Source organism: Zingiber officinale, chromosome 2A (genome assembly GCF_018446385.1).
Source record: "Zingiber officinale cultivar Zhangliang chromosome 2A, Zo_v1.1, whole genome shotgun sequence".
Classification (NCBI taxonomy): Eukaryota; Viridiplantae; Streptophyta; class Magnoliopsida; order Zingiberales; family Zingiberaceae; genus Zingiber; species Zingiber officinale.
The window spans coordinates 117,918,855-117,933,734 of NC_055988.1; the positions used below are offsets into that span (position 1 = coordinate 117,918,855).

Genomic DNA, 14,880 nt, shown 5'->3' on the forward strand with positions numbered 1-14,880 from the left:
CGATCCACGATCGATCCACTGGATCGATCCACGGATCGATCCGGTTTTGCCCAAAACCAAGTTCCAAACCTCCCTAACCAACATCCGGTCAACCTTGACTGTTGGTACATCATGCCTCGCATCCGGTCACTCCTTGACCTGCCAGACTCCCCACCAAGTGTCCGGTCAATCCTTTGACCCACTTGGACTTTTACTCGTCGTGCAAGTATCCGGTCACTCCATTGACCTACTTGGACTTCCACCAGATGTCCGGTCAACCTTGACCCATCTGGACTTCCTTCCTTGCCAAGTATCCATCAATCCTTTGACCTACTTGGACTTCCCAGCACTAGATGTCTGATCATCCTTGATCCATCTGGATTTTCCCTTGCCTGGCTTCACTCACCAGGGCTTTCACCTAGCTTCACTCACTAGGGTTTTCCATCTGCCTAGCTTCACTCACTAGGACTTTCTTCTGCCTGGCTTCACTCACCAGGACTTTCACCTGGCTTCACTCACCAGGGCTTTCACCTAGCTTCACTCACTAGGGTTTTCCATTTGCCTAGCTTCACTCACTAGGACTTTCTTCTGCCTGGCTTCACTCACCAGGACTTTTCTTCTGCCTGGCTTCACTCACCAGGACTTTCATTTTGCCTAACATCCCAGTTAGGACTTCCCAGTCAAGTATCTAGTCAACCTTGACCTACTTGACTCTTCTTCAATCAATATCTTATTGTCAAACATCTAAACTCAAACCAAGACTCAGCTTGGTTACCCAGGTCAACCTTGACCTGAGGGATATTGCACCAACAATCTCCCCCTTTTTGATGTTTGACAATACCACAATAACACTTACAATCCCATATGTAAGTTAGGCTAATCCCATAGCCTCCTTCTTCATGCCACTAGGTAATGAAAGCATAAATTAAGCTCTTCATTCTCCCCCTTAGAGGGCAAACTCCCTCTAGGTAATGAAAACCTAACTTACTCCCTTTCATGAGTCCTTTCATTCTCCCCCTATGACCTTCCCATAGGTAATGAAGGACTAAGCTTAACCATACATTCTCCCCCTATTGGCACACATCAACCCATCGTTGGACACACATCAACCTATGCTCCAATTCTGGGCACACTTCAACAAATCCATTTGTTGAAGACTCTCCCCCTGAAGAGTTGCTCATCGTTGTTCACAACATCACTCGTTGTGATCAACACGATAATGAAGGTCCCATACCCTTCATTTATCCTTAACTTCTCCCTCAATGTAGACAACTACCCACCCTTGAGCATTATCTACTACTTGAGTGTCCACTTGAAATAATGAGGATATCCACTCCCCATTTCTCCCCATTTTAAGTGTAAATGCTCAACCTTGAGCAAGTTTACAACAAAAGGTTAACCACCTTCCAAGGTTCATGAAAAATAATTTTCATGTCTTTAAAGAGTCCCTCCCCCTAAAGACATTGTGGTAACTTCTGTCATTGCACCAACAATGACTTGGAATCCCTAAAACATTAGGAAACCCAAATTTGGAAGTTTTGAGGTTCAAATATTCAAAATTTGAAACTACCTCAACCTAAACTTCTACTTAGTCTTCGTTAACCAATCCATCCTTGTTTTCAACATGAAAACACCCTTTGTATGTATACAAATGTATTTAAGGGGTTTGGAATGGTTACCTAGACTCAAGGAGGTTCAAAGATGCTGAAATCAGGCCTTCCCAGCCAAAATCAGCAACTTGGATCGATTGGAGTTGGGTTCCAATCGATTGAACCTTTCTGAATCGATCCACGGATCGATTCAGACTTCCTGGATCGATCGGTTGATCGATCCAGCGAGCTTCTGCTCGCGGGAATTGCCGTTTGAATCGATCCATGGATCGATTCAGGAACTCCAATCGATCCATGGATCGATCGGAGCTCTGATAGTTGCTGAAATTCTATTTCAGTCAACTTCAGAAACCCCTAGAAAATTCTACAAAAATCCAAAAATTATGAAATTTCGTGTAGACATTATTTAGGGCATACTTAATCATGGAAAAATAGCTTTCTATGAAAATACATCATATTTTCAAAGATTGACACAAACTTGAAAACTTGCAAAAACTTTAGTGTTTTTCTTCAAGTTTGTGTCTAACTATTCAATGGTGATTACTATCAAAAGATAGCCTTCACCAAGGTTTTCCAAAAACATTTTAAAAACATTTTCAAAACCAATATCCCATCATGTTCCTTGGGCATAATGCACATGACTTGTACATTAGCTTTCCCAATGATGGAAAAACACATAACTATGTGTTTTGATGAACCTAAAACTCAAAAGAATACACTAAATCAACATCTTGAGTTTTGTTCATCATCCTAACATCTCACTTGTATCTAATGTGCACTAAAACACATATAAGTCACCTTATAGTCTTTGTGAGATGTAGATTTTGGTTTTGCCCTATTCTAGGGATCATGCATATCTATCTAGGCATTTTAGAAATGTTAGACATCCACCTAGGATGTCACTTGTCAATAAGTGTCGTTAAATGCCATTCGTCCTTAATTACAAGGAATTAAACTTAATGCATGATTATGTTATGGCATACATCAAAATAAAATAGCTTTCAAAAGAAAGATTTCTATAACTACATGATGTATGTATGGCATGACATGGTATTTTGTATTTTCATGATAAGTCATGAATGCAAAATCCAAATAAGATAAAATATGATGTCATGGCATATTATGAGCAAACAATCATGGCATGGTTTAGCATAAATAAAATATACCTAGATTACCTATCTAAGTATCATTAATCTTAGCTAATCCTAAATCTTAAACCCTAGATTGCCCTAAAGTGCTTCAAGAAAATGCCAAAGCCTAAGTTTGCATTTCTTATTCCCTTGATTAATTTATCCCAATTAAAATAAACATGTCCTCAATTGTTGGCATATTCCATTTTTCCTCAAGAGTAGCACTTTTAAATTTAAGGCCCGGATTGCCTTTAAATTGCCTAAGAACATACCACAAACCCAACTTGATAGTTCTTATTAATTTTCCAATATGTCCCATTTAAGATAAAATCAATACTTCTCCAATTTGACACATTTACTCTTTCAAGGAGTAATCATTAATTCCATTTCATTTTCAAAGGTTAACTAAAACCTTGAAAATGCTCCTTGAGTGTCAATTTCCTCAAAGTTGGGTTAACTACCCTTCTAATCGGAGTTGACACTCTCTAACCCATCTATGGGGTAGAGAAGATGCTCCTAGGAACCCAACACCTATTGGTGCTCCTTGGATGCTCTAGGTACTCACTAGGGATAACTTCCCTAGATACCTTCCTAGTGACCTTGTTGGGCCTCTTAGAAGCCTTGGTCACATTTTCTAGGTCAACTCTAGGGATAACCTCCCTTGTGACCTTGTTTGTGACTTTCTTAGACTTCTTAGAAGTTTTAGTCACATTTATTGCAAAAATACTCTTAGGGATGACTTCCCTAGTATTCTTGGCTTGACCACTAGACCTAGGGTTTGTTCCATAACTATATGGAACTCTATGGTAAGAGGGCACATCCTTCTTAGCCTTTGGTTTGTATCCCAAACCTCTATGGCCATTGGATGACTTTTGTACCCCTAAACCTAGGTTATGCTCATTTTGCCCTAATAGGATATTTTCCATCCTTTTTAGGGTCTTTTCCATTTTATCAAGTCTTGACCTCAAGACTTGATTTTCCATCACTAAGTCCTTAGTTTTTGGTTTTCCATTAAGTTCATGAGCATTTTTGTTTCTAGGCTTGTATCTTACATCCTTAGAGTTATCGCCTAGGTTTTTACCTACATTCCTAGCCTTAGGGATAGTAGTTTTGGCATGTAGGGCCACATGCTTTTCCTTAAAGCCCTCATGCTTCCTATTCTTATGGTAAATCGCATTAAAATGATAAAAATTTGAACTATTATGCTTTTTACCATAATGTAAAGGAGTAGGCTCAATAAATGTTACCTTCTTCTTTACCTTGGAGGCTCCCCCTTGACTAGTGCCTCCTCCATGAGCCTTGACCACCTTCTTCCTCTTAGAGCATTGACTTCGGTAATGCCCTTTTTGTTGACACAAGAAGCACACAAGGTGCTCCTTGCTCTTCTTTGTCCCGGGGGTGGTCTCCTTGGGCTTCTCCTTGCTCTTTTGTGCCACTTGGCCCTTCTTCTTGGCCAAATTGGGACACTTGCTCTTGTAGTGCCCACTTTCCCTACACTCAAAACATATTATATGATTTTTATTTTTAATTAAAACATTTATACCTTCTTGTGTAGGGATGGCACTTGCTCCTCCATTTGATATTTCTTGAATTTCGGAGGTGGCACCAACTTCTTCTTCTTCACTTGACCCGGATGTAGAAGCTTCTCCTTCTTCTTGATCCGGCGTCACCAAGGATTGCTCCCCCTCAATCCTGGAGGTGGAGGCTTCATCATCTTGAACATGAAACAAGGAGTATGCTCCCTCCTTGTTCCCTTCGATGCATTCCCTTGAGGATGAAGCTTCTTGGATTTCCTCTTCTTCGGAGGTTAAGCATCTCTCAACCTCGGAGTCCTCCTCTTGGTCTTGCTCCAAAGAGTCACTCTCTCTAGATTCTTCATGATCTTGTACAGTGGAGGGGATCTCTTCATGAAGCTTGGCCAATTTGCTCCATAGTTCCTTTGCATCTTCAAATTCTCCAATTTTGCAAAGGATGGTGCTTGGCAATAAATTGACCAAAAGCTTGGTCACATTGTCATTTGCCTCGCACCTTTGGACTTGCTCCGGGCTCCATTTGCTTTTCTTTAGAACTTTGCCCTTTGAATTTCTTGGAGCCTTGAAACCTTCCATTAGAGCAAACCATTGCTCTATCTCCATCATCAAGAAATTTTCAATTCTTGATTTCCAAGAATCGAAGCTTGCCGATGTGTATGGTGGAGCCACCCTTGTGTCAAATCCAAGTCCATCTTGGTAATGCATCTTGAAGTTGAGCTTGATAAAATCTTGAACTTGAAGAATTTGCTCCAACTTCTTCACCCTCTAGCTTTTCTTGTTATGCTTGACCCTTCCGGCGATGATTCCGGTGAAGAGCAACCTCGCTCTGATACCACTTGTTAGGACCAAAAGTAGCTAGAGGGGGGGTGAATAGCTCGTCGCGTTCGCTCGGTGCTCTTCGTTGCTTGTTTCTTCTTGGATGTGCAGCGAAAAATACAGAAACAAACACAAACACGCTAACACTAGGATTTTACTTGGTATCCACCTCACAAGAGGTGACTAATCCAAGGATCCACACCAACGCACACACCCTCCACTATGAATAACACTCCTTTATGGTAACTACCAAAGGCGGAGAAGCCCTACAACACTCTCAATATAAGAAGAAGAAAGGGAAATACAAGTTAAGCAAAAGCTTACAAGATGTGCCGTAAAAACCCTAACCCTAACTTCTTCCTCTTGCAATAGATCCGCCTCTTGACTTGGAAAGCCTCCAAGAACCTTCAAGAACTGGCGATCACGTGCTTGTAGAGAGCTGTGGAGGAGCTGGAATGAATCTGAGAAGAGCTCGTGAAGAGATACCGAAGACCACGCTCGCCTGCGGCTTTAAACCCGACGCAACGGTCGGATCCCGATCGATTCGAATGTTCTGAATCGATCGGGGAGGCTTTGATCGATCCACGGATCGATCCGAGCTGCTCGAGAAGCGCTGGATCGATCCACGGATCGATCCAGCCCTTATCGCGCGATCGATCCATCGATCGATCTGGGGACCTCGATCGATCCACGGATCGATCCAAGACTTGGTTTTGCCCAAAACCAAGTTCCAAACCTCCTAACCAACATCCGGTCAACCTTGACTGTTGGTACATCATGTCTCGCATCGGTCACTCCTTGACCGCAAGACTCCCCACCAAGTGTCCGGTCAATCCTTTGACCCACTTGGACTTTACTCGTCGTGCAAGTATCCGGTCACTCCATTGACCTACTTGACTTCCAGATGTTCCGTCAACCTTGACCCATCTGGACTTCCTTCCTGCCAAGTATCCATCAATCCTTTGACCTACTTGGACTTCCCAGCACCAGATGTCCGATCATCCTTGATCCATCTGGATTTTCCCTTGCCTGGCTTCACTCACCAGGGCTTTCACCTAGCTTCACTCACTAGGGTTTTCCATCTGCCTAGCTTCACTCACTAGGACTTTCTTCTGCCTGGCTTCACTCACCAGGACTTTCACCTGGCTTCACTCACCAGGGCTTTCACCTAGCTTCACTCACTAGGGTTTTCCATCTGCCTAGCTTCACTCACTAGGACTTTCTTCTGCCTGGCTTCACTCACCAGGACTTTTCTTCTGCCTGGCTTCACTCACCAGGACTTTCATTTTGCCTAACATCCCAGTTAGGACTTCCCAGTCAAGTATCCAGTCAACCTTGACCTACTTGACTCTTCTTCAATCAATATCTTATTGTCAAACATCTAAACCCAAACCAAGACTCAGCTTGGTTACCCAGGTCAACCTTGACCTGAGGGATATTGCACCAACATTAAAGTCAGTTTTAAAATAAACCTGCATTCGTCGCTTCCAAAAGGCGAACTCCCTCTCTAATGTTGGTGGGTAGATGTTAGCTCCGACCATCTCATTGCTTCAGTCGACGGTTAGTCCTTCTGAAGCGTCCTGACTCTGATACCACTTGTTGATCCGCGTTGGCTGACTAGAAGGGGGATTGAATAGCTTGCCCAAGTAAAAACAAACATTTCTCCGACTTCTTAAACTAACACTTTCATAAATAAATAAAAGCAATAAACTAAAAGAAGAGGCACAGGAGTTTACTTGGTTATAACTGGAGAGGTTGTTAATCCAAGGAGAATGAAGCACAATAGATATCTCCTTTCAGGCAGATAAGCCTCTTACAGCATTCAAGCACAGAAAAATAAGAAACTAAACTAATAATGAAAGCGTACAAGTGTTGTAATCAGAATTGCTTGTCTTATAGCTTCTTAGACCAAGGCTATATTTATAGCCTTGGTCGGGGCGCCTAAAAGAGTTTCAGGCGCCTAGGAGGGGATAAAACTTTATTCCTTTTCGCATAGATCGCGTTTGACCGTGATCTAGATAAAATCCAGGTCTGGGCGCCTGCCCGGACTGGTTCCGAGCGCCCGGACCAAGAAAGTCAACAGTGTTGACTTTTTTAGTTCAGGCCCTCTGCTCCGGTTCAGCTTGCCTCAATCCGGGTCTTCCGCTACAGCTCCGCTTGGTTAGGTGATCTCGACCATTCGGAATATGGCTCACCCGAACCCAAGTTTCCGGCCTTCTCCTCGAGCAGCCTTCCTCCTCGGTTTCTCGTCCCTCGAACATCGCGTACGTTCTTCTCGTCCACCGGTGTACTTTTCCGTGGCATCTCGTCCCTTGGACGCATCGAGTTCGTCGGCTCTCTCCCCGTGCCATCCTTCTCGCTAGCCGCATCTTCCGCTCGACTTTCTGTGCTCGTAAGCTCCTGCACACTTAGACACAAGGTTAAAACACCACAAGACCTAACTTAACTTGTTGATCACATCAAAACAGCCTTGGGGTTCCAACACTAACAACATTATTAAAACAAAGGTAGAGCAACGTAACACAAAATTTTTTACTTAGATGTTGGTGAAGAGACGGCATTGCAGCTCCTAGTGGTCTTAACTTTTTAAAGTCTCTCCATTTTTTTGGCTTTTCGGCGTTCTTCCCAGTACTCTTTAAGACACCTGCTAAAAAGAGATATATATTACAAATTAGAAACCAAATTGTACACTAGATTCTAATTGCACTACTTAACAGAATTGTAGCATAAGAATTATTTGATCTAGTCATCTAACAGAAGTGCAAAAAGTGTTATCTATGTAAGCTAAACGACAACCTTTTGAAACAATATGGTAGCTCTATGGTAGCTCTTAAATTTCTTATGAAGCAGAATTTTCATTCTATGCCACTGCATACAAAGCTTCTATTATAAACCATGCAAATGTTATTTTTCCAATGATCAAGAAGGAGTAAACTCTAAAAGGGACAATCTAATGCAAACGTTCCCACACACTCCATGTGATGCTAAGGAATAAGTCATACTTTAAATTATAAAAGAGACCATTAAAGGAAAGAATGCATTAAATAAAATGAATCCAGAAAGTTATCATAGGCTTTGGAGTAATCCTTTAAGTTTACATTGATCATGAGCTAAATCATAAGAAGAAAAGTGTAGTGACATGTTACATTTGACTTTCTAATCTTTAGTTTATGTTTCACCATTTAAAGAAATAAGTCTATTTCTTCCTCTTTGAATCACAAGATCTATTACATTATCAAGCCGATCCATAAAATACTAATTTAGATGTTAACAACTTATAAAGTATATTTCTCATCAAATTTGTATCCTCACCTTAAGAAAATCTAGAATATACTATTTTAAAGTCATGAATACGAAAAGTTTTTCACCAACCGTAGTAGGAATGGCTACAGTAATTACCTGAAACAACATAAATCTTTATTTTTGAAGGCAGAGTAGAGAGATGTCATGCAACTTTTAGAAATCAATGCAACATAATCTTAAAGAATAAATATAAAAACAAATATGTAAGAATTAATACGAGATAATAAAAAATTAATGAACAATTAATTATGTTGACTTACACTAACTCAATTCGATTTGTTGTCCACAAACTCTCCGGTACCTTATTTCCATTTATGCATTCATTTAAAAACCTCAAATTCATTCCCTTCTCATCCGAAATCTTTTTTCTATAATCATACATAACATATGTCAATATAAAATAGAACAAATGAGATGCATTGAATTTAAATCTAACTATAAAATTTTAATAAATTTAGGAGATGTGTAACTTATTCCCCTAGAAAAAGGAGGTTTATCAGTTTCAAACTCACAGTGTGCTCCAAAAGAAATTGAACCCCGCTTGGTAATAAGCCCATCAATCCTCTACCAATGTGACTCTATCTAGTTAATGCATTTACATAACCTTAGTTGTTGAGTGCTCCAGTTATCTTTAACTCGTAGACCACACTTTGACCAAAGAAGCTAAAGAAGCAAAATTCTTACCATACTTAGGTTAAAAAAGACAATTAAGCATAATTCTTACCATTCAATGTGATGAGTCATAGGGTCTGAAAACATTAAGGAGGATGCAAATTGAAAGTACCAGTTGAGGATCCAGATCCAAACTTCTTGAGGAAACACATACTAATGGTAGAGAAAGGACGTCAAATTTGTAAACAACTCTTGAGAAGGTGCTAAATTTAGACAAAAACAAAAATTTCAGTGTAAACCAAAATTTAAGAATAAACAAACCACTCCAAAAATTTCTACAGAAAAGCCAACAGTGAAAGCACAATAATGGAGAATAATCAGGCTTGCGTTTGATTTCTAGTAGAACAAGTAGAAGTGCAGCAGAAATAAAACCACATTGAAGATAAACAACAGCCTACAAGATTAGATTTCTCATAGCGCAAATCAAAGAATGAAAACAACACCAAGATAAAGAAAAGGACAGCGGATAAATGCAGTAACTCTGAGATATGAGCTATGTATCATTCATCCATGTTATTGGTAGAATGACAAATATATACCCAACTATTTTCAGTTAGATCGGTAACAGCCTGAAACCAGGATTCACCACATGTAGGGCATAATTAACATTGAATATCCTATCAATAATATGACCATAACTGAGGTAGAGAAGATGAAAAAAAATCCATGTTTATAAAACCATTGATAATTGCCATATTTTAGCACGAACTGCTTTATTTGATGTCATCCTAAAAATGATTAAACTAAAAGATTAACAAAATAAAAGGGCAAAAAGCAATCTGGACTATCAAATGTTTATTGATTAAAAGCAAACATCAAAAAGAGTTTATAGCATAATATCCAAACAAAAAATAATAAATTACTGTTCCAGAGATGTGAAGGGCATTATAGTATCCTCCAATGCTACAAGAAATAGGCAAAAGTAGTATTATATTATTGTGCCTATTTAGTTACGGAAAAGGATCATGACCAAGAAGAAAAAAAAGACTTTTAACAGGTCAAACCTTCAAAATTATAGGAAGACTGGATAATGAAATGGAAGGAAGTTCTCTCAGTTCTCTATTAGTAGCACGAAGTGACTCATCTGCAATGTGCAGCCAAAAGCTAATCAAGTACAGTTGAATTCTAGACTACAAACAATAAATATTTTTAAAGTGCATGATACACCACTAATAAAATAAAAAGAGAATAGAAATTAATAGCCTACAAAATTTACAGAGAGACTAAAAGGGAAATTATCCATAAGCAGCAAAGTATTCAGTTGAAGACAAGTAAAGCAAGGAAATTCTTTTATAAAATAATTAAAATGGCCATCTAAATTTACTTACATGAAAGAGTTGACAAGGAACATATCAGAACAACATTACTACAAAAGAAAAACATCTATATTATGACTAAGATAAACAATCATGCTCATAACCTTGGTTAATTGTGTATTACAAAGATCTTCCTAGCACTCTAGACGCTACTCAAGTTGTAGAGGCTGTTTCCCTTCAACATTATGTAGATAAGGCAGTGGCTGTGAAAGCGGCAAGGTGGCAGCCATCGCGCGATTAGGCCGCACGAGCAGCCGACATCGCGTGTGAAGCCATCGCCTGATTAGGTCCCTCGAACGGCCGACGTGGTGCGATTAGGACACAATGGGTGTTGCGGATTGCATGACAGAGAAGAAGGCCGGAGAAGACGATTAGGATTAGCTTGTTCAGTGGAGACACACAAAGGAATCGTAACCCTCATCCGTGCGTGCCTTGAACAAAGCGTGACTTGGTGGAAAAAAACGTAGAAAATGAAATAGAATAGAGTTTAGGATTTTAAGAAATAAAAATAAATATATTTATAATTATTTAATATATTTTTTAATTATATAAATTATCAACCGATTATTTGTCAATTTAAATTTTTTAAAACAGATTTATAAACAAGTAAAATTTCGTATCAAGTATCAACCCCGCATTTATTTTTTATAAAATTTATTTATAAATTCTATTTCTAATTTATTTTATTTTTTATTTTTTATATATTATTTTTTAAAGTGAAACGAATTATTTATTCCATAGCAAATTTGCTTTTAATTTAGTAAAATTTTAAATAGATTTAATTTCTATTTTAAGACTATGTTTCTGAAATCTTGTTTGCTTGTAGTGTTAAGTGATTCCTCATATTATTTGGCAATGTGATAAAAACAATGAGAAACTTAAGCTGTAGCATAGTTAGGTAAAAAATTATAAATTTGCCCTTGACTATTTGAATAAATCCATCCAGCTCAAATAGACCACAAGTTTCATCTTAAGAGAGAAAATATCTAGGGATATAAATTTCACTTCATCCATGAAAATAAGCATAGATAAACATTCTATGAAGACAATACTGTCCATTAAACTGGGCAAATAACTATGTTCAACTATTTTTTAAAATAATAACTTTCAAAGATAACACTGTAGTCTTAGACTCCAAAATACGCACATAGATAATAATTTAATAAAACTATAGTTTATTAATATGTAAGCAATGCTAATAGACAACAGTTGATTAAAATTATTATCGTATGTCAAAAAAAAATCTCATAGACAACAATTTTAAAAAATCGTTATCTTTGACATACATAAGACAACGGTTTTTAAAAATTATTTTTTTTTCAAAAAACAAGACCAACAACAATAGTTTTCAATAAAACTATTGTTAAATGAAAAAATGACAACAGTTTTTCGAAAAATCATTGTCTATTAGGCGTGGATGAATCTCAAATTCCTTGTAGTGTAAATAGATAAACAAATGGACACAAATCCTATGATTTTATAATTTAATTTAATTTAATTTTGGACTAAAATTTCTTGCTTAAACCAATTCTAATTGGAACTAATCATTTTGATCAATATTGATTGGATTGACAAGAACAAATGAATAGATTAGTTAAAAAGGGTATTTTAGACACTCATGCTAATATTAACTTGTTTATATGTGAGCATTGTCTTGCTAGAAAAGTAACTAGAAAACCATTTGGTAAGTTATTAGGACTGAATCATCATTGCAATTAATTCATTTGGATATTTGTCATCTAATGAATGTGAAGGTTAGAATTGGGAGTTCTTATTGTTGGTGCAATTTCCAGTAGGTCAAGGTTGACCTAGTTGACCAAGCGTAAACCTTGGTCGTGGTTTCGATTTTTGACAATACAGAAAGACATGTAGACATGGACAATGCAGGTACAGTTGTTCATGCGGAGAGATACTGATCAGGGTCTGATCAGGTTGGATGAAGAAGAATCAAGTAGGTCAAGGTTGACCGGATACTTGACTGGGAAGTCCTAACTGGGATGTTAGGCAGTTCGTAAAGTCCTGGTGAGTGAAGCCAGGCAGTTCGGAAAGTCCTGGTGAGTGAAGCCAGGTGAAAATCCTAGTGAGTGAAGCTAGGTGAAAGTGAAAGTCCTGGTGAGTGAAGCCAGGCAGTTGGAGAAAGTCCTGGTGAGTGAAGCTAGGCAGTTGGGAAGACCTGGTGAGTGAAGCCAGGCAGTGGGAAAGTCCTGGTAAGTGAAGCCAGGCAGTTGGAAAGTCCTGGTGAGTGAAGCCGGGCAGATTGGAAATCCTGGTGAGTGAAGCCAGGTGAAAACCCTAGTAAGTGAAGCTAGGTGAAAGTCCTGGTGAGTGAAGCCGGGCAAGGAAAAATCCAGATGGATCAAGGCTGATCGGACATCTGGTGTTGTGAAGGTCAAGTAGGTCAAGGGAGTGACCGGATACTTGGCACGAAGAGAAAAGTCTAAGTGGGTCAAAGGGATTGACCGGACACTTGGTGGGGAGTCTTAGCAGGTCAAGGGAGTGACCAGATGCTAGGCATGATGTACCAACAGGTCAAGGTTGACCGAATGTTGGTTTGAGAGACTTGGGACTTGGTGTTGAGGAAAACCAAGGTCTGGATCGATCAGTGGATCGATCCATTGATACCATGAATTCCTGATCGGTCAGCAGACCGATCCAGTGATACGGCCACACAGTGAGCTTCTGTGTGTTATCTGATCGGATCAAGACCGATCAGGAGGCCGATCGAAGAAGGCAACAAAGTGAGATTACTGATCGGTCTAGGGACCGATCAACATAGAGCCTGATCGGTCCCCATGACCGATCAAGAAGACTCGACCGATCGTGGTGGAGCCCGATCGGTCAGTGCCCAGCCGTGACTCAACGGCCAGGTTATTTCGGCTTCGTGTTCGGCCTTTTGCCTTGCAGTTCGCAGTTGACACAGGATATCGAGGTTATAAAAGGATCGAGAGGCACTACAGAACCAGCCTCCTTCTTTCTCTCTTCCCCGATCTCCGGTACTTGAGCTTTGTTGAGCTCTTCTTCGCTGAAGCTTCGCGTGAGCTTCCTCACGGGACTTCAGACAATTGGTGCTGTGGTTGGATTCCCGTGAAGTTGCTATAGTTGACAAGAAGGCAAGCTAGGGTTATTACATTTTTGTATTGTACTTAGTTTCCTGCTGTATTCTTGTACTCCTGTTCATCTTGCTGTTGCAAGACATTGTGGCGAGGTTTCTCCACCCAGAAGGAGTGATTATTAGCCGGGTTTCCGGGGTCTCATCCACCGACGGATTGATAGGCTTCGTCCACCTTACGGGCACGCCGAGGAGTAGGAGTATATCTCCGAACCTCGTTACATCGACGCGTGTTGAGGTTTGATTTCTCCGCTTTTGTTGCTATTATTTTTATTTCCGCTGCGCTAACCTTGATTTGTAGAACGAAATGAACGTTTTGGGGGCGGCTATTCACACCCCCCCTCTCTAGCCGCGACCATCGATCCTAACAAGTGGTATCAGAGCGAGGTCTCTCTTCGTTGGATCAACACCCGGGGGAGCACGAGCTAGAGAATGGAGTTATTTGGAGAAGACGTCACAATTCCACCTTTCTACGCTCGCGACGACTTCGCGTTTTGGAAGGTAAGAATGAAGTACTTTCTTATGACTAACCTTGAAAATTGGAGGTGTGTGCAATTAGGTTTTACTCCTCCATTGGATAAAGAAGGAGAACTTTTGGAGAAGAAGAAGTGGACGAAGGAGCAAATCCACCAATCAACCATCAATGATGAGGTAACGAAAATCATTGAATTTTCTTTACCTAATGATATTTTGTGTAGGATAGGTGGATATAATGATGCCAAGGAGTTGTGGAACAACTTGGCCAAGCTCCATGAGGGGAACTCCACTTCAAGCCATGAAGAGGAGTCAAGTGAGCCAAGTAGCTCACATCATGGAGGAGAGGAATTAGAAGTTGAGGGCTACTCAATATCTAAGGAAGAAGAGGAGGAGAGTTCTTCTTCAAGAATGGAGCAAGAGGAAGAAGCTTCTACCTCCGGAAGGGATGAAGAAGAAAGTCTTCATTCATCCTCAACCCTAGGTAACTCAAGCATTTCAATTTCAAATAAATTACACATAATGTGCTTTGAGTGTAGGGAGTATGGACATTACAAGAGTAAGTGTCCAAGGAGGATTAGGAAGACTCCACCGGCACCAAAAGTCAAGGAAGCCGGAGTCCCGATATGCAAGAGCAAGGAGCACATGGTATGCTTCCAATGCAAGCGAAGGGGACACTATAGGAGCCAATGTCCGAGGGGGAGGCAACCTCACAAGGACAAGAGATCGAGCACATGTATAGGGGGAGCTAGGGCAAACCCTAAGGTAATCTCTAAGGCACATTCTTGCAATTCTAGTAGGATGCATGCTAGTAGCCTTATTGCTATTGTCAAGAATGATAAGCATGTTAATTATAGGAATCAATATACATGCTTAGGTGCCAAACATGTGAGCCTAGATAAGGATAACACTAGGAAAGCCAACCCTAGAATTAACCCA

The 14,880-nt window shown here is 39.9% G+C and overlaps 1 long non-coding RNA gene across 1 annotated transcript; it reads right to left on the reverse strand.

The window, feature by feature from the left end:
• Positions 1-7,509: 7,509 nt before the first annotated feature.
• Positions 7,510-10,800, reverse strand: LOC122039936. Its single transcript, XR_006128444.1, has 4 exons — positions 10,463-10,800; positions 10,047-10,126; positions 8,631-9,245; positions 7,510-7,711 (listed from the first exon to the last, which is right to left on the reverse strand). It is a non-coding gene; the product is annotated as an uncharacterized LOC122039936 (long non-coding RNA).
• Between the last annotated feature and the right edge of the window lie 4,080 nt (positions 10,801-14,880).